The following is a 21,180-nucleotide window of genomic DNA, read 5'->3' on the forward strand; positions in this document are numbered from 1 at the left end:
GTAAACAAAACCATAAAATGTAACAACACTACTGCCATGCAAGGTATGAAGGAATGAACTCCAGCTTCGGCTCTTGGTCAAATGACCCTTCAGTCAAATCACTGCTTGTTAAAGATCTGTGGAATGAATACTGCAAGAGTGTGCGATGTGGGAAACTTAGGCTCAACAGGAGATCGTTCATGCCACTTATACAAATGCATCGTTCCCAAGTGCGATGGGCCTGGATGGGGGAGAGAGGATGGGTGGTGGGGGGATGGAGAGAGGGAAGTGGGGGGGGAAGGGATGGAGAGAGGGAAGGGGGGGGGGGAAGGGATGGAGGGGCAAAACCTAAAAACAGCAGTAAAAGACGACATTACAGGAAGATTCAGAGTGGAACCTCTGGAGTGAGTAGGATAGCCTGCATGGAGGTTAGGAGGAGCCGAGAACCAGTGCCGAGTTTTCAGTGGTGAATATGGAATGACGCAACTGTTGGTGTGAAGAAAGATATCTCTCCCACTGAGATGGTGGAATCCATGTCAGATTCCAGGAAGTAATGGGCTAGAATTGTACAGGACCTTGGTGAGACCACACCTGGAGTACTGGGCACAGTTTTGGTCTCCTTATCTAAGGAAGGTTATACTTGCCTTGGAGGCGGTACAACAGAGATTCACCAGATTGATTCCTGGGATGAGAGGGCTGTCTTATGATGAGAGATAGTGTAGCATGGGCCTATACTCTCTTGAGTTTAGAAGAATGAGAGGTGATCTCATTGAAACATATAAGATTCTGAAGGGAATTGACGGGCTAGAATCTGAGAGGTTGACGTCATCTAACTGAGGTTGTGTATGGAGCCTGGGGAGCTGCACTCTCAGTACTCCATGTGACAACGTTCAGTGCGGGGGGGTGGGGGGGAGGGAGGGCACACATAAAGTAGGAGTGAGCAAATAAACATTCCCGGGACAACGAGTGTGATATTGGCAGAGGCTTGGAAGTGCAGCCATAAAACATTACACAGCAGTGAGGCAGAACATGAAAGAGGAAGGGAAATACTCCTTTATGTAGCAGTCGTACTGTCCGTGTGGTAAATATTGCTCAATATCTGGCCAGTGATAAAAGAATGTAATATCACACCATCTGATGTTTAACCTGAGGGATAGTTGTAAACACACAATTGCCGCACCGGTGACAAGTCATTTTGTTCCCTGCAGTTTCCAGAATTGAGGCTCTGTGTATTTGCAAAAGTACAAACCCCACCTGGATTCTGCGAACCTGCACCACAATGTACAGTTTTGGTCTCCTTACCTGAAGAAGGATATAATTACATTAGAGGGGGTGCAACAAAGGTTTACGAGACTGATTCCTGGGACGAGAGGGTTGTCCTATGAGGAGAAATTAAGTAGAATGGGCCGATATTCTCTGGAGTGTAGAAGAATGAGGTGTGATCTCATTGAAATATATCAATTTCTTGGAGGACCTGTTTGCCCGGGCTGGAGAGTCTAGAACCAGGGGGCGCTGTCTCAGGATAAGGGGTCGGCCATTTAAGACTGAGATGAGGAGGAATTTCTTCACTCAGAGGGTTGTGAATCTTTGGAATTCTCTGCCCAGGGGGCTGTGGAGGCTGAGTCTCTGAGTATATTCAAGGCTGAGATAGATAGATTTTTGGAGTCAAAGGGAATGAAGCGATAGGGAGATCGGGTGGGAAAGTGGAGTTGAGGTCGATGATCAGCCATGATCGTATTGAGTGGGCCTACTCCTGCTCCTGTTTCTTATGTAGAAAGAGGCCATTCGGCCCATTCTGTCCATTCCAGCTGAAAAAGAGCTATACAGCCTATTCCCACTTTCCAGCTCTTGGTCTGTGACCCTGTAGGTTACGGCACTTCAAGTGCATATCCAAGCACTTTTCAAATGTGATGAGGGTTTCTGCCTCTACCACCCTGTCAGGCAGTCAGTTCCTGACCCCCACCACCCTCTGGGTGAAAAAAAGTTTTCCTCATCTCCCTTCTAATCCTTCTACCAATCACTTTAAATCTATGCCCCCTGGTTATTGACCTCTCTGTTAAGGTAAATAGTCATAGAAATATAGAAAATAGGTGCAGGAGTCGGCCATTTGGCCCTTCGGGCCTGCACCACCATTCGATAAGATCATGGCTGATCATTCCCTCAGTACCCCTTTCCTGCTTTCTCTCCATACCCCTTGATCCCTTTAGCCGTTAGGGCCATATTTAACTCTCTTTTGAATATATCCAATGAACTGGCATCAACAACTTTCTGCGGCAGGGAATTCCACAGGTTAACAACTCTCTGTGAAGAAGTTTCCCCTCATCTCAGTCCTAAATGGCCTACCCCTTATCCTAAGATTGTGTCCCCTGGTTCTGGACTTCCCCAATATCGGGAACAATTTACCCGCATCTAACCTGTCCTGCCCCGTCAGAATCTTGTATGTTTCTATGAGATCCCCTCTCATCTTTCTAAACTCCAGTGTTTAAAGGCCCAGTTGATCCAGTTTCTCCTCATATGTCAGTCCAGCCATCGCTGGAATCAGTCTGGTGAACCTTCGCTGCACTCCCTCAGTTCATGCATAACCTCCCTGCTCTTGTATTCTATGCCCCAGAAATAAAGGAAAGTATCCCGTATGCCTTCTTAACCACCTTATCCACCTGGCCTGCAACCTTCAGGGATCTGTGGCCAAGCACTCCAAGTTCTCTCTGTTCCTCTACGCTTCTCAGTGTCCTACCATTTATTGTGTATTCCCTTGCCTTGTTAGCCCTCCTCAAATGCATTACCGCAGAATTTCTAATGCCGCAGTTCGTAGACGAATCGAGGAACTTTGAATAGATCAAAAATGGCAATTGACAGAAAGGCTTTGTGAAAGTGAGACAACTGATGATGGTGGCGCAGCACAATTATTCGATTATGCTCGCTATGTTTTGGCTGGGGGAGATTTTTTGAAGACTTTTTTTTTGTTAGGCGTTACCAGAACAAGTGATGAAATATTTAAGGTTCGGGGTAACTTTGTGAGATCAGGATTGCTTAAGTGAGAGAAGTGTGTTGCTGTTTGCACAGACAGTGCTGCCGCTACAACAGGCAACAAGTGTGATGCTGTTGCAAGAATAAGAGCCATAAACACAGAGGTAATCAACAACAACAACAACTTGCATTTCTATAGTACCGTTAACATAGTAAAATGTCCCAAGGTGCTTCACAGCAGTGTTATAAGACAAAAAATTTGATACTGAGCCACATAAGGAGAAATTTGGGCGGGTGACCAAAAGCTTGGGTCAAAGAGGTGGATTTTAAGGAGCGTCTTAAAGGAGGAAAGAGAGACAGAGAGGTTTAAGGAAGGAATTCCAGAGCTTAGGGCCTCGGCAGCAGAAGGCACGGCTGCCAATGGTGGGGCGATGAAAATCGGGGATGCTCAAGAGGGCAGAATTAGAAGCGCGCTGAACTCTCGGAGAGGTGTGTGGCTGGAGGAGATTACAGAGACAGGTAGGGTCAAGGCCATAGAGGGATTTGAAAACAAGGGTGAGAATTTTAATGTTGAGGCGTTGCCTGACCGATCCTCAGCCTGTTCCATCAGCCTAGCTCACCTTCTGTATGGCTCAGCTACACAGGGAATAAGTTAGCCGAGATGTTGCGTGGCCCAAACATTAGACGTTTCCGCCATGGCGGCACCATGTGCTACGGCAGTGATGGGAAGCTGGTTCGCTGAGAAGCAAGTCTCAGTTCTGCTGTCAAGCTCAGAGCAGGCAGGTCAGTTACTTCCTCCTCCAGGAAAGCAAGACAGAGCATGGAGAATGCTAGGCTTGGCCTGTGTTAATACAGCCACTAACAGCTGGCTTAAACCAGCACTGGTGGAGACCCGCCCTCACAGCTACAGACGCTGTTTGCCTGGGAGGACCCAGAGGTCTGAGAGGAAAGAGACAAGAGTTAATAGCTTCACAATGACTAAAAACACGTTAGAAGCAGCTAAACCAGCCATGAAGGCATCCTGTCGGGGCACTGGCCAAACATGCAACCTTACATCATTCTCAGCAGCTGAGTCATGTTCCTGTTTGTAGTTCTCCAAGGCAGGAAAATATTGGGAGTGACATCTGCGATTTGCAGGTTGCAAACCCGCAAATTACAAACATATGGGAGCTCTGCCTGGCATACAGACCAAGAGGTCACAGGCTCGACCTCCGGTCTGCGCTGAGATAAATATTTGAAGACACAGGGCTGTGGGGAAAGAGCGAATCTGTTCCAGATTGCTCCAACAAAGAGCTGGCAGAGACATGGTGGGCTGAATGGCCTCCTTCTCTGCTGTAAAATTTCAGGAGGGATAGTAGTTGGGCTGCTACAATTGCCCTCAGCTCCAGTTGGCTAAGGTGGAGGAAGAATGCACAATGGTTGCCTCTCCTGACCGCTATACAGCGGCTCTTTCTGGAGAGCATGCATGTGGGGACCTTGGACAAGAACTTATGTCAGCTGGGATGCACTCTACGGTGGAATAACCCGGCAAAACTTACATGGGGTAATTTTGACTTTGTGCGACAGTGTAAAACAGGTGATAGAGAATCGGACGCCCATTTTACATCACTCCCCATTTTTATTTTCACTGATTGTTGATTCGCTATCACCCGTTTTACACCATCACACAAAGTCACAGTCTGCTTCTTCAAATATTGTCTTGGGGGCTTTTACATGCACCTGAAAGATAGACGGGGCTTCGGTTTAAATCAGTTTCTCATCCAAAATGCTGCACCTCTGACCATGCAGCATTCCCTCAATACTGCGCGGAAGTATCAGCCGAAATTACGTGCTCAGGTCCTCCAATGGACAACTTGTATTGATATAGCACCTATAATGTCCCAAGGTGCTTCACAGGAGTGTAATCAAACAGAATTTGACATTGAGCCACATAAGGAGATATTAGGACAGGTGACTAATAGCTTGGTCAAAGAGGTAAGTTTTAAGGAGCGGCATGAAAGAGGAGAGAGAGGCAGAGAGGTTTAGGGAGGGAATTCCAGAGCTTAAGGCCTAGGCAACTGAAGACACGGCCGCCAATGGTGGAGCGATTAAGATCGGGGATGCACAAGAGACCAGAATTGGAAGAGTATAGAGATCCCGGGGGCTTGTAGGGCTGGAAGGAGGGTTACACAGACAGGGTGGGGGAGACCAGGGAAGGATTTGAAAAAAAGGATGAGAATTTTAAATCTTTGAATGAAATAATTTGGTCTGACATCATTCTTTTACAGCGTACCTTTTAACAGAAGAAACATCTAATCTTTCTGAGGGGGCCTTTGTTAAGTGAGAGACTATTTGCAGAGGCACCAAGTATATTATAATAAACATAATTAACAGCAATTCTGAAAAAAAAGCAATTCATTCCAAGGACAAAGGATAATTGTGCACACAATTGAATAGCTGATATATCTGAAATTCTCACAGATTGACAAAGGACACAATCGGACAGGTTTCACTGTAACTTGGAGAGTGCGAGAGTGGAGGAAACTCCCTCTGCTTCCCAGCATTCTGCCTCTCTCCTTGGAGGAAGTGTGTGATTGTTCTCACGTTCACTGTCGCTTCCAGACACTGCCCTTTCACAGGCCAAGGCAGTGAATACAAGATAGGATCTGGACCCGTTCACATGTGTGAGCGCCCCATTGAGAGGGAGATGCACAGTTAAAAGAGGCATTAACCCTTAGTTAACCTTTTAAAGAAATTGCCATTTACATGGTGATAGTAACATTCAAAAGGGAATTAGGTAAATACTTGGAAGGGAAATAAATTACAGGCCGCTGGGGAAAGAAGCAGGGGAGTGGGATTCATTGAATAGCTCTACCAAAGGCACGATGGGCTGAATGGTCTCCTTCTGTGTTGTATCATTTAATGATTTCATCATCATAGGCAGTCCCTCGGAATCGAGGAAGACTCACTTCCGCTCTGAAAATGAGTCCTTAGGTAGCTTAGGCAGGGAATTCTAGAACTTGGGACCTAGGCAACAGAAGGCACGGCCACCAATGGTTGAGCGATTATAATCAGGGATGCTCAAGAGGGCAGAATTAGAGGAGTGCAAATATCTCGGTGGGGGTGGGGGTGGGGGCGGCTTATGGAGATTACAGAGATAGGGAGGGGCGAGGCCATGGAGGGATTTGAAAATAAGGATAAGAAATACTTGCACTTTATATAGCACCTTTTATGACCTCAGAAAGTCCCAAAGCGCTTTACAGCCAATGAATGTTTTTTTCCAATTTAGTTACAGCTGTAATGCAGGAAAAGCAGCAACCAATTTGCGTGCAGCAAGCTCCCACAAACAGCAATGTGATAATGGCCAGGTAACTTTTTTTCAGTGATGTTGATTGAAGGATAAATATTGGCCCAGGACACCAGGGATAACGCCCTTGCTCGTCTTCAAAAGAGTGCCATGGGATATTTTACATCCACCTGAGAGAGCAGTCAGCGCCTTGGGCACTGATCACATTCGACGAGCTCCGCTGGGCACATTGTCTGCATGCCAGACATGAGACTCCCAAAGCAAGCGCTCTGCTCGGCAAACAAGCCAAAGGTGGGCAGAGGAAACGTTACAGGGACACCCTGAAAGCCTCCTCGATAAAGTGCAACATCCCCACCGACACCTGGGAGTCCCTGGCCAAAGGTCACCCTAAGTGGAGGAAGTGCATCCGGGAGGGCGCTGAGCACCTCGAGTCTCATCGCCGAGAGCATGCAGAAATCAAGCGCAGGCAGCGGAAAGAGAGTGCGGCAAACCAGTCCCACCCTCCCTTACCCTCAACGACTATCTGTCCCACCTGTGACAGGGACTGTGGCTCTCGTATTGGACTGTTCAGCCACCTAAGGACTCATTCTAAGAGTGGAAGCAAGTCTTCCTCGATTCCGAGAGACTGCCTATGATTAACATCTCATCTGAAAGACGGCACCTCCGACAGTGCAGCACTTCCTCAGTACTGCACTGGAGTGTCAGCCTAGATTTTTGTGCTCAAGTCTCCGGAGTGGGACATGAACCCAGAATCTTCTGACATCAGAGGCGAGGGTGCTACCCACTGAGCCACGGCTGACACAGACATTGCCACAATTCACACATTCAGAGAAAGAAAAGAAAGTGGGGTACTGTGGCATTTTGAGCAGAAAGGAACCAAAAATTAAAAAACAGAAAATGCTGTAAACACTCAGCAGGTCAGGCAGCATCTGTGGAGAGAGAAACAGAGTAGACATTTCAGGTCGATTACCTCTCGTCAGAACTGGAAGATGTTACCGATTAACAGCTTTTAAGCAACTGCAGGGACATTGATGAGAGGAACAGGGAAAGAATGAAAGGGAGAGATCTGTGTTAGGGTAGCGGGCAGGAGTGATTAAATGGCAAAAAGGATGATTGGTGAATGGCAAAAGAAGGTGATAATGAGATTAGTATCGAAACAAGATGGGTCCAGATGAGGTGTAGATGGTTACAGCGGAATAGCAGAGAGGAAGGGAAGCGTGGTAGATCTGGCAACGCGGAGTGGGTTACCGTGGCCCAAGAAGGAAATTCCATTCCCAATCTGTGCTGAATAAGTTTCTCTCAGAGCCGTAGTTGGAGCTCTACAATTGGACGGTGTGCTCCTGAGCTGTGCCTGCTGATAGTTAGAGGGTTGCGTAGCTGGGAGCGAGCCCCACCGGATCAGAGCACGGATCGGAACGTCAAGTGCTCACATCATAGAATGACGCGGCACAGAAGGAGGCCATACCTGTATCGTGCCTGTGCTGGCTCTTTGCTAGGGCTGTCCAATTAGTGCCACTCCCCGTACCCTTTCCCCATAGCCCTACAAATGTTTCTCCTTTGAGTATTTATCCAATTCCCTGTTGAAAGTATTACTGAATCTGCTTCCACCGCTCTTTCAGGCAGCGCATTCCAGATCACCACAACTCGCTGCGTAAAAAAATGTTTCCTCGTGTCGCTATTGGTATCTTTTGCCAAACACCTTCAATCTGAGTTTTCTGGTTACAGAACCTCCTGCCTCTGGAAACAGTATCCCCTAATTTATTCTTTCGAAACCATTTTGCGAATACCTCAATCAACTCTCTTCTTAACCTTCTCTGCTCTAAAGAAAGAAAGACTTGGATTTATATAGCGCCTTTCACGACCACCAATGTCTCAAAGCGCTTTATAGCCAATGAAGTATTTTTGGAGTGCAGTCACTGTTGTAATGTGGGAAACACAGCAACCAATTTGCACACAGCAAGCTCCCACAAACAGCAATGTGATAATGACCAGATAATTGTTCTATTGATTGAGGAATAAATATTGGCCAGGAAACCAGGGATAACTCCTCTGCACATCTTCAAAATAGTGCCATGGGATCTTTTACATCCACCTGACAGGGCCTCAGTTTAACATTTCATCCGAAAGACCACACCTGTTCCCTCAGCACTGCACTGGAGTGTCAGCCTAGATTTTTTTTGTGCTCAAGACCCTGGAGTGGGATTTGAACCCACAACCTTCTGACTCAGAGGTGAGAGTGCTACCCACTGAGCCACAATCCCAGCTTCTGCAATCTCCCCACATAACTGAAGTCACCCATCCCTGGTATCATTCGAGTAAATATCTTCTGCACCCGCTCTAAGGTCTTGACATCCTTCCTAAAGTGTGATGCCCAGAATTGAACACAATACTCCAGATGAGGCCTAACCAGTGTTTTATACAGGTTTAGTAGAACTTATTGCTTTTGTACTCTATACCTTTATTATTAAAGCCAAGGATACCATAGGTCTTTTTTGCAGCCTTCTCAACGAGTCCTGACACCTTCAAAGATTTGTGTACGTACGCCCACAGGTCTCTCTATTCCTGCACACCCTTTAAAATTGTACCATTTAGTTCATAGTGCCTCTTCCCATTCTTCCTCCCAAAATGTATCAGTTCATACTTCTCTACCTTAAATTTTATCTGCCATGCGTCTACCCCTTTTACCAGTCTGTCTATGTCCTCCCGAAGTCCGTTACTATTCCCCTCATTGTTTACTTCATTTCCAAGTTTCGTGTCATCTGCAAACTTTGAAATTATAGAAACATAGAAAATAGGTGCAGGAGTAGGCCATTCGGCCCTTCTAGCCTGCACCGCCATTCAATGAGTTCATGGCTGAACATGCAACTTCAGTACCCCATTCCTGCTTTCTTGCCATACCCCTTGATCCCCCTAGTAGTAAGGACTACATATAACTCCTTTTTGAATATATTTAGTGAATTGGCCTCAACAACTTTCTGTGGTAGAGAATTCCACAGGTTCACCACTCTCTGGGTGAAGAAGTTTCTCCTCATCTCGGTCCTAAATGGCTTACCTCTTATCCTTAGACTGTGACCCCTGGTTCTGGACTTCCCCAACATTGGGAACATTCTTCCTGCATCTAATCTGTCGAAACCCATCAGAATTTTAAACGTTTCTATAAGGTCCCCTCTCATTTTTCTGAACTCCAGTGAATACAAGCCCAGTTGATTCAGTCTTTCTTGATAGGTCAGTCCCGCCATCCCGGGAATCAGTCTGGTGAACCTTCGCTGCACTCCCTCAATAACAAGAATGTCCTTCCTCAGGTTAGGAGACCAAAACTGTACACAATACTCCAGGTGTGGCCTCACCAAGGCCCTGTACAACTGTAGCAACACCTCCCTGCCCCTGTACTCAAATCCCCTCGCTATGAAGGCCAACATGCCATTTGCTTTCTTAACCGCATGCTGTACCTGCATGCCAACCTTCAATGACTGATGTACCATGACACCCAGGTCTCGTTGCACCTCCCCTTTTCCTAATCTGTCACCATTCAGATAATAGTCTGTCTCTCTGTTTTTACCACCAAAGTGGACAACCTCACATTTATCCACATTATACTTCATCTGCCATGCATTTGCCCACTCACCTAACCTATCCAAGTCACTCTGCATCCTCCTCGCAGCTCACACTGCCACCTAACTTAGTGTCATCCGCAAATTTGGAGATACTACATTTAATCCCCTCATCTAAATCATTAATGTACAGTGTAAACAGCTGGAGCCCCAGCACAGAACCTTGCGGTACCCCACTAGTCACTGCCTGCCATTCTGAAAAGTACCCATTTACTCCTACTCTTTGCTTCCTGTCTGCCAACCAGTTCTCAATCCACGTCAGCACATTACCCCCAATCCCATGTGCTTTAACTTTGCACATTAATCTCTTGTGTGGGACCTTGTCGAAAGCCTTCTGAAAGTCCAAATACACCACATCAACTGGTTCCCCCCTGTCCACTCTACTGGAAACATCCTCAAAAAATTCAAAAAGATTTGTCAAGCATGATTTCCCTTTCACAAATCCATGCTGACTTGGACCTATCATGTCACCTCTTTCCAAATGCGCTGCTATGATATCCTTAATAATTGATTCCATCATTTTACCCACTACCGATGTCAGGCTGACCGGTCTATAATTCCCTGTTTTCTCTCTCCCTCCTTTTTTAAAAAGTGGGGTTACATTGGCTACCCTCCACTCCATAGGAACTGATCCAGAGTGTATGGAATGTTGGAAAATGACTGTCAATGCATCCGCTATTTCCAAGGCCACCTCCTTAAGTACTCTGGGATGCAGACCATCAGGCCCTGGGGATTTATCGGCCTTCAATCCCATCAATTTCCCCAACACAATTTCCCGACTAATAAGGATTTCCCTCAGTTCCTCCTTCTTACTGGACCCTCTGACCCCTTTTATATCCGGAAGGTTGTTTGTGTCCTCCTTAGTGAATACCGAACCAAAGTACTTGTTCAATTGGTCTGCCATTTCTTTGTTCCCCGTTATGACTTCCCCTGATTCTGACTGCAGGGGACCTACGTTTGTCTTTACTAACCTAATTCTCTTTACATATCTATGGAAGCTTTTGCAGTTCATTTTAATGTTCCCTGCAAGCTTCCTCTCGTACTCTATTTTCCCTGCCCTAATCAAACCCTTTGTCCTCCTCTGCTGAGTTCTAAATTTCTCCCAGTTCCCGGGTTTGCTGCTATTTCTGGCCAATTTGTATGCCACTTCCTTGGCTTTAATACTATCCCTGATTTCCCTTGATAGCCACGGTTGAGCCACCTTCCCTTTTTTATTTTTACACCAGACAGGGATGTACAATTGTTCATCCATGCGGTCTCCAAATGTCTGCCATTGCCCATCCACTGTCAACCCCTTAAGTATCATTCGCCAATCTATCCTAGCCAATTCATGCCTCATACCTTCAAAGTTACCCTTCTTTAAGTTCTGGACCATGGTCTCTGAATTAACTGTTTCAGTCTCCATCCTAATGTAGAATTCCACCATATTATGGTCACTCTTCCCCAAGGGGCCTCGCACAACGAGATTGCTAATTAATCCTCTCTCATTACACAACACCCAGTCTAAGATGGCCTCCCCCCTAGTTGGTTCCTTGACATATTGGTCTAGAAAACCATCCCTTATGCACTCCAGGAAATCCTCCTCCACCGTATTGTTTCCAGTTTGGTTAGCCCAATCTATATGCATATTAAAGTCACCCATGATAACTGCTGCACCTTTATTGCATGCACCCCTAATTTCCTGTTTGATGCCCTCCCCATCATCACTACTGTTTGGAGGTCTGTACACAACTCCCACCAGCGTTTTCTGCCCTTTGGTATTCCGTAGCTCCACCCATACCGATTCCACATCATCCAAGCTAATGTCTTTCCTTACAATTGCATTCATTTCCTCTTTAACCAGCAACGCCACCCCGCCTCCTTTTCTAATTGTCTAGCTCGATGTTGTTGCCTTGGGAGAATCAGTGGGGGGATAAAAATGGGAACATTTGGAAGTAATGACTTGAATGCAACAGCTGGAGGCTTGTTATGTTTTTTGAGAATTGCTGAGTAAAAAATTGTGTTTCCTTCAAGTCTTTATCATTTCATTCTGTTCTGTCGATTTCTGGAAGTTCTAGCCTTCTCGGCAGTACCGTGTCAGAAAAGCTACAAATAAAGAATTAATCATCCAGGAAACATTATCTCATCCTACAGTGCTACAATCTTGAGCGGCATTTCATTAGTGGGTTAAAGGCGAGTATAATTCGTCTTTAACTGAGATCCTCCCACAGGCAACACTGTGCTCTGCTGCACAACTCACAACCACTGAATTGGCCTGTTAAGCAGCCAGAATAAACAAGAGACCTCAATCCCTGCAGAGCAAGCAGGGATACTGTGAGAAAAAAAAGGCTTTTCCCACCGTGAAAGGGTTTGGAGTTGCTCATACCTTTTCTCCTTGGGGCTCAGTAGAAGGGGGGAGTGGGGGGGCGGAAGGAGGGGGTTGTGGAGACGTGCCTAGATAGCACACGTAGCCTCTCCTGGGGGTCTCTCAGCTGCTTGACAGTAGGACATCCCCTCCCCAGGGAGTGGGGAGGAGAGCGAGTTTCCCAGCTGCATAAACCTCGTTCTCACACCTCAGGTTTGAGAAAGTGTTCAGGAGCACTCGTGCTGCATTGGGTCATTCGCAACCCGTTTTAAAGTCAAGCAACCACGGGGGTTTATGAGGATGTACTGCGTTGCATCATGTGCCTCGGTGACATTGATGTCATTTTATGCTGTGGAACAAGTTGCACAATATGGCAGTCTGTTGCTGTTCTATTATTTCCCAATTTACATTATGCAGACAGGTCTCGGAGCATCTGAGGCAAGTGTTCATGTACAGTTGTGCACAAAAAAAAACGTGCATTTTTATAGCGCCTTTCATGACCACTGGATGTCCCAAAGCACCTTATAGCCAATTAAGTACGTTTTGAAGTGCAGTCACTGTTGTAATGTGGGAAACGCTGCAGCCAATGTGCACACAGCAAGCTCCCACAAACAGCAATAAAATAAATGACCAGATAATTTGTCTCAGTGATGTTGATTGACATCGGCCACAATACTGGGGATAACTGCGGGGAGAGAGGTGGCATGCTGCTGCAGGATTTAAAGGTCTGAAGCAGCTTGAAGGGGCAGGCATCAACAATAACTGCCTTTGCGACGAGAAAATGTCTGGCAGGTCTGCAGATAGCCAGAAAGCGCCAACCTTTCCCCATCCCTTTAGTTCACAGATGCAGCAGGAAATGAGGTAGAAGGGGGAGCAAGGAGCACTGCAGGGTCTCAAAGACAGCTGCCCAGTGAGAATGGAAGGAGTTGGCCAAGTCAGTGAGTGCCTGCTCGACTATTATGTGCACAACCAGGCAGTGCAGAAACTTGTGCAACAACCTTTATCAGGTCAGGCAAGGTAACAGAAACCAGTTACACCTGCCAAGAATGCACGGTACAAAGCATCTCTGTCTCTTACAATGACCTCCCCATGCACTTTCTGACGGAACGTCATTGTTCTGAAACATTAACTCTGTTTCTCTCTCCACAGATGCTGCCTGACCTGCTGAGTATTTCCAGCATTTTCTGTTTCTTTTTCAGATTTCCAGCGTTTGTGTCCCCATACACTATTGTCAGCTGTGGCTCAGTGGGTAGCACTCCCACCTCTGGGGCAGCATGGTGGTGGGTTCAAGTCCCACTCCAGAGCCCTGAGTGCATAATTCAGGCTGACACTCCAGTACAGTATTGAGGGTGTGCCACACTGTCAGAGGTGCCATCTTTTGGATGAGACGTTAGACCGAGGCACGGTCTGCTCTCTCAGGTGGATGTAAAAGATCCCTTTGCACTATTTTGAAGAAGAGCAGGGGAATTATCCCCGGTGTCCCGGCCAATATTTATCCCTCAATCAACCAACAGATTATCCGGTCATTATCACAGTGCCGTTTGTGGGAGCTTGCTGTGCGGAAATTGGCTGTTGCATTTCCCACATTACAACAGTGACCACACTTCAAAGGTCCTTCAGTAACTGTAAAGCGCTTTGGGCTATCCTGAGGTTGTGAAAGGCGCTATATAAATGCAAGTCTTTCTTGCTACGTTTAAGTGCTTTAATTGCTTACCATTAATGCCCACGGTACCCTTAGCACCCGCACCATTCCCTTCAAAGTGTTCCTTTACTCACATTCTTACATGCATGCTCCCCACAAAAGGCTCGCATGGGCTGCAATTGCTTGGTCCTTGCAATAGTTGTCACTCCTATTATGGGCTGTACGCTGACACCTGGGTTTAATTGCATGGCATGGAAACCAAAGGAAGTTCTCGCTTTTTGAATTCATTTTCAGGAATAAGAGAGGCCTCGTCTCCTGGGATGCTGCACAGGCGTCATAAGCCATGGGTGCAGAGGATAACCTCCCTGACACTTACAAGGCACAGGTCAGGAGGGTGATGGAATGCTCTCCACTTGCCTGGACGGGTTCAGCTGCAACAACATGCAAGAAGCTTGACACCATCCATGACAAAGCAATTGGCTCGATCGACACCTCAGACACTTGTCTAAACAGCCACCCCCTCTGCCACCGGTGCACCGTGGCTGCAGTGTTTACTATCGACAAAACTGTGACCTCCAGCATCTGGAAGGGTAATGGCACCAAGCGCATGGGAACACCATCACCTCCAACTTCCTTTCCAAGTCACACACCATCCCGACTTGGACATTACAGTGTCAGCTGTGGCTCAGTGGGCAGCGCTCTCGCCTCTGAGTCAGAAGGTTGTGGGTTCAAGTCCCACTCCAGCGACTTGAGCACATAAATCTATGATGACATGCTGAGGGAGTGCTGCACAGTTGGAGGTGCCATCTTTCAGATGAGACATTAAACTGAGGCCCTGTCTACTCTCTCAGGTGGATGTAAAAGATCCCATGGCACTATTTCGAAGAAGAGCAGATGAGTTATACTGGTGTCCTGGCCAATATCTATTCCTCAATCAACATCACAAAAACAGATTATCTGGTGATTATCACATTGCTGTTTGTGGGAGCTTGCTGTGTGCAAATTGGCTGCTGCATTTCCTACATTACAACAGAGACTACACTCCCAAAGTATTTCATTGGCTTTAAAGCGCTTTGAGATATCCGGTAGTCATGAAAGGCGCGACATTAATGTAAGTTTTTCTTTCATATATCGGCCATTCCATCATCGTCGCTGGGTCAAAATCCTGGAACTCCTTACCTAACAGCACAGCACTGTGGGAGTACCTTCACCACATGGACTGCAGGAGAATGAATATAAAAACATACCCAACATTGTGATGTCATGTACAGATTTCAAATCTTCAGCTGCTCCTAAAATACATTGTTTAGGATAATACTTGGCTCTCACTTTAATTAAAAATTGTAGCTTTGAAATTAATTTCCAATCATACTGTCATTACACGGGCCTGGGATTAATCAGAGCCAGATCCATGCCTGAATCAAAATATGAAATAGACTCACAATACAATCGCACAGACGTGTGGAACTGCTTTGTCTAATTAGCAGGTCAGATCAAGAAGTGCTTAATCCAACAGTAAATCGCATAAGACCCGTGCAAATCTGGGTGAACAAAGGCCCCCAGAGGGCAAGTCCTCTATATGCTATAAGTGGTGGGAATCTGCTGCACGTCTTACTGACAGCACTCACTCAAAGTAAAGGTGCCCTAATTTCAGGAGGGGAGAAGGTGGGAGCACTATAATTGACATGTGGATCCCAGAGTGATCATTCCTAATCCTAATCATTATGCTGCAGGAAGCTGTGAGTGCGTGTGTGTGTGTGTGTGTGTGTGTCTGTCTGCTGATGTTACACGAGGGCAGGATCAGACACGTCTGTGAAGCCCCTCCACAGTCAGGCAGCCTTCCGACACTCACTGTCTAGGCTGACGCGTGATTGGAGGGCTGCCAGCACCAGCGAACTGCGTGTGAGTCACTGCCTTCAGGAGAGGAGGTTGTGGAAAAACCAGAGGAAGTCGTGGGAGTTTTTGTACCGAGACCCATGAATATTGGATCAATTACTGGGTCTGCGCTGCAGGTACAGTGCAGATGGAGACAAGGCTTTGAACTGCTTTTATCTGTACATATAAGCAAGCCACACAATGATAATCAGGGCATGTTTGAAATCACAAGTCTGGATCAGAACCAGAGCATCCTTGCCTTTGCAGTTTTGTTTTCATAGACCACCTGCTATGACAGCTTCCTGGTGCTGAACTTTTTTACTTTCCCGCTTGACGTTGGGCAAGAAGATGGCTGGGTACAGCTGTGGCTCAGTGGGTAGCATTCTCACCCAATGTTCCCTTTAAGCTGCTTGGCTCCACAGTGCCCTGCAGGTCCCGTGCAGCCGGTGAGCCAGCTTTTAAATCGAAAAACTGCGCATGCGTAGAATTTTGGATGGCCCATGCAGCCTGTTAAAGGGGCCGCGCAGGCCCCTCAAAAATTTAGAGGGAACATTGCTCTCGCCTGTGAGTCAGAAGGTTGTGGGTTCAAGTCCCACTCCAGAGACTTGAGCACAAAATAAATCTAGGCTGACACTTCAGTGCAGTGCTGAGGCAGTGCTGCACTGTCGGAGGTGCCTTCTTTCGGATGAGAAACCGAGGCCCCATCTGCTCTCTGAGCTGGACGTAAAAGATCCCATGGCACTATTTCGAGGAAGAGCAGGGAAGTTATCCCCGGTGTCCTGGGCCAACTTATCCCTCAACCACATCACTAAACAACTTATCTAATCATTATCACATTGCTGTTTGTGGGACCTGGCAAATTTGCTGTTGCATTTCCTACATTACAACAGTGACTTCACTTCAAAAGTATTTCATTGACTGTAAAGTTCTTTGGGACGTCCTGAGGTTGTGAAAGGAACCGTATAACTGCATAAATCCACATTTTTGTATTCTGTGCATGCAGCAGCACAATGCACCGTTACAGGACTCCGTTTCAGCCCCAGCATTTGCACCCAGCTCCTTTGATACATTGACGTCACGAACACTTACTGACGCTGTGACATCAAATACACTGGTTGCAGTGAGTCAGTAACTAGCAAACATAAATTTAAGATCAACACCAAAATAATGAAGGGGAAAGGCTCGAAGCGACTTTTTCCACGCAGGAAAACAGGAAGGAATAAAGAAACCTGTTTCATCATTCAATTAGATCATGGATGATCTGTAACTTAACTCCATCTATCCGGCATGGTTCAATAACCCTTAATGCCCTTGCCTAACAAAAACTTATCAATCTCAATTTTGACATTTTTTAATTTTTCAATTGGGGGGGGAGAGTTCCTGATTATCCTTTGTGTGAAGAAGTGCTTCCTGACATCACCCCTGAACGGCTTAGTTCTAATGTTAAGGTTATGCCCACTTGTTTGGGACTGCCTCACCAGAGGAACTGGCTTTCTCTCTATCCACCCCTATCAACTCCTTTAATCATCTTAAATATCTCAATGAGATTACCCGAAAAGCTTCTACAGGGGCTGTTGAGGCATTTAATGCTCTACCGGAAATAAAGGTGAAACAGAATTCATAGTGGTTGTTAAAAGGGAAATTGAAAAAGAAAAAAAATGAAGGATACAGGGAAAGGAATTGGACTAAGTGGACAGATCTTTCAAAGAGCCAGTACAGGGGCAATGTACCGAATGGCCTCCTCAGTGCTGTAAAAGTCTATGATTTTATAGGATTGGAGCGGAATCATTGAATACAGAGCTAGCGTTTACGAATCCACAAAAATGTGGCTCTCTGCCCCTGCCTGATGAATGTAAGTCAGGCCATTTATCGTTCCAAACAGAGCTGAAGGCGAGGATCACACATTTGCTGTTGGCCGCACAGAAGGAACAGAAAAGCTCCTTCATATAAGCCAGGCCGTCACCTACATATCAACAGAATAAAAATATTTCTTTGGATTCAAAGTGCTGAGTAAATGGGCTTGAGCTTGGAATGAATGCTAAGCTGTACAAATCTCACTGGCAAGGAAGGTATCCACCCCCCCTACCCCCCCCCCACACACCTCCATATCAGCCAAGAAAATTCAGGTTGAGTATAAAATGGGATTTCAGCCCGACAGTCTGCTCCGACTAACTGGGCATCAGGGCAGTGAGTCTGTTCCCATTGAATGTTTTAAAGTTGCTTTTGTGAAGTGTTTAGATTTGCAGCCACAAAGCAGACACCATCACTGGGTTCCTGGCTCCGAACCACACCTTCTCCGGGTTCAGTCTGCTCACTCTGTACTTGAATGATCAATTTAGTGACTGACTCCTTAATTATTTAGTCATTGCTCTTGGCAAGGAGTGAAGCTAAGGAGTCAAAATAATTGTTAGTGCCAGTCATTAGTCCATGACGTCTCATCAATGAAACAATATTATACTGTGATGTTGAAGAGGAAATATATTTAAACATTTGAAAGAGGATGAATTCCTTTGCTGGGTCGGTGTGTAAATGCAAAGCCCGATGTTGGACTCAGCCAAACAGATCCGAGGATCCAAAGTTCAGTCTGTGCTGAGTTAAATGACCAGGCTCAGTGTCAAATGTTGTTTTATTACGCTGCTGTGAAGCGCCTTGGAACGTTTCTACCCACATTCTACCCTACATAGAGGTGATCCAAAATTCGGCAGCCTGTGTCCTAACTGGCACCAAGTCCCGCTCACCCATCACCCCTGTACTGACCAACATTGGCTTCTGGTTAAGCAACACCTCGATTTAAAAGTTCTCATCCTTATTTTCAAATCCTTCCAGGGCCTCGCCTTTCCCTATCCCTGTAATCTCCTCCAGCCCCACAACCCCGCTGAGATGTCTGCGCTCCTCTAATTCTGCCCTCTTGAACATCCCTCATTTTAGTCGCTCAACCATCGGTGGCCATGCCTTCCGTTGCCTAGGCCCCAAGCTCTGGAACGTCCTGTCTCTCTATCTCTCTTTCCTCCTTCAAGATGCTCCTCAAAACATACCTCTTTAACCATCATCATCATAGGCAGTCCCTCGAAATCAAGGAAGACTTGTTTCCATTCCAAAAGTGAGTTCTCAGGTGACTGAACAGTCCAACACAGGAATTACAGTCTCTGTCGCAGGTGGGACAGACAGTCACTAGAGGAAAGGGTGGGTGGGGAGTCTGGTTTGCCGCACGCTCCTTCCGCTGCCTGCGCTTGTTTTCTGCATGCTCTCGGCGATGAGACCCGAGGTGTACAGCGCCCTCCTGGATGCTTCTCTCTCACCTAGGGTGATCTTTGGCCAGGGACTCCCAGGTGTCAGTGGGGATGTTGCACTTTATCAAGGAGGCTTTGAGGGTGGTCCTTGAAACGTTTCCTCTGCCCACCTGGGGCTCGCGTCCCCACCACAGACCCAATCATCGTCCAAACCGGGGTCAAGCAGGGTTGCGTCATCGCGCCAACCCTCTACTCGATCTTCCTCGCTGCAATGCTCCACCTCACACTCAACAAGCTCCCCGCTGGAGTGGAACTAAACTATAGAACCAGTGGGAACCTTTGTCGCTCCAGGCCAGATCCAAGACCGTCCCATCCTCTGTCGTCGAACTACAGTACGTGGGTGACACTTGCGTCTGCGCACCTTCAGTGACTAAACTCCAAGTCATCATCAACATCTTCACCGAGACGTACGAAAGCATGGGCCTTATATTAAACATTCGTAAGACAAAGGTCCTCCACCAATCTGACCCTGCCACACAGCACTGCCCTCCGGTCATCAAAGTCTACGGCGCGGCCTTGGACAACGTGGACCTCTTTGACCAAGCTTTTGGTCATCTGTGCTAATTTCTACTCATGCGGCTCAGTGTAAATGTTTTAACATCTCATAATACTCCTGTGAAGTTCCTTGGGACGTTTCACTACATTAAAGGCACTATATAAATACTAGTTGTTGTTGTTTCACCACGTTAAAGGTGCTATATAAATACAAGTTATTGTTGGAGGGGAAGCAGTGGAAGGAACAGTGCCACAATTGTCGTCAGTGCTCTAGGCTAGGGATGGAAGTAAATCAGCCAGAACTCCTGCTCTTGATGGCTGATCAGTGACACCCTGCTGGACAGTGCATGTGTGTTGGCGTTGGATGGGGACAAAATAAGGCACTTTTGTGATACCCCCCACCCATGGTAAAATAGCCTGCTAACACACACCAACGTGCACATGGGGATCAGGCGGGAAAGTGGAGTTGAGGTTGAAGATCAGCCATGATCTTATTGAATGGTGGAGCAGGCTCGAGGGGCCGTATGGCCTACTCCTGCTCCTAGTTTTTCTGAATGCAGAATGAGCCTTTTAGCAAAACAGCAGAAAGTGATCGCCACCTGTGGAACTGTAACCCAGAATGACCCAGTGCCTTCAGGAAAGGAGAAAAAATGGCTTGCATTTATATAGCGCATTTCACGACCATCGGATATGTCAAAGCTCTTTACAGCCAATGAAGTACTTTTGGAGTGCAGTCACTGTTGAAATGTGGGAAATGCGGAAGCCAATTTGCGCACAGCAAGCCCCCACAAACAGCAATGTGATCATGACTAGATAATCTGTTTTAGTGATATTGATTGAGGGATAAATATTGGCCAGGACACCGGGAATAACCCCTCCTGCTCTTCTTCAAAATAGTGCCGTGGGATCTTTTACATCCATCTGAGAGAGCAGATAAGGTTTAATGTCTCATCCGAAAGACGGCACCTCCGACAGTGAGCACTCGAGTGTTAACCTTGATTTACGTGCTCAAATTCCTGGAGTGGGACTTGAACCTGTCAACCTTCTGACTCAGAGGCAAGAGTGCTGCCCACTGAGCCACAGCTGCCACAAAAACTAGCATATGAAAATTTAAGTCATTTGTCTAAGTTTCCTCTTTCTGCTATTTTACTGGAAGCATCAATCTGTTGGGTAAAGGACTCTGCTAACATTTCAGACAAACATGTTACAATGCTGTCCAGGGCATAATTCCAGCACCTGAGTGTTGAAGGTAACATTACTGGAGGACTTTGTCAGACAGGTTTACAATGTAACATCATGCCTATTGGTTGTGAAAGAATATTAGAACTTTCAAAGTCAATGCATCTATGCCATCTCTGCAGTTTACCCAAACTCTCCGCTCATTATTCAATACTGGGGGTTTTATTCAGGGAAGATTGAGACTTCTCTCAAGGCAGAAGGCTGTGGGTTCAAGTCCCACTCCAGGGACTTGAGCACAAAAAATCTTGGCTGACACTCCAGTGCAGTGCTGTCGGAGGTGCCCATCTTTCAGATGAGACATTAAACCGTCTGCTCTCACAAGTGGACGTAAAAGATCTCATGGCACTATTTTGAGTTTTCCCGGGCCAATATTTATTCCCCAATCAACATAACAAAAAAACAGATTATCTGGTCATTATCACATTGCTGTTTGTGGGAGCTTTCTTGTGCGC

The sequence above is a fragment of the Pristiophorus japonicus genome, chromosome 18 (assembly GCF_044704955.1).
Source record: "Pristiophorus japonicus isolate sPriJap1 chromosome 18, sPriJap1.hap1, whole genome shotgun sequence".
Classification (NCBI taxonomy): Eukaryota; Metazoa; Chordata; class Chondrichthyes; family Pristiophoridae; genus Pristiophorus; species Pristiophorus japonicus.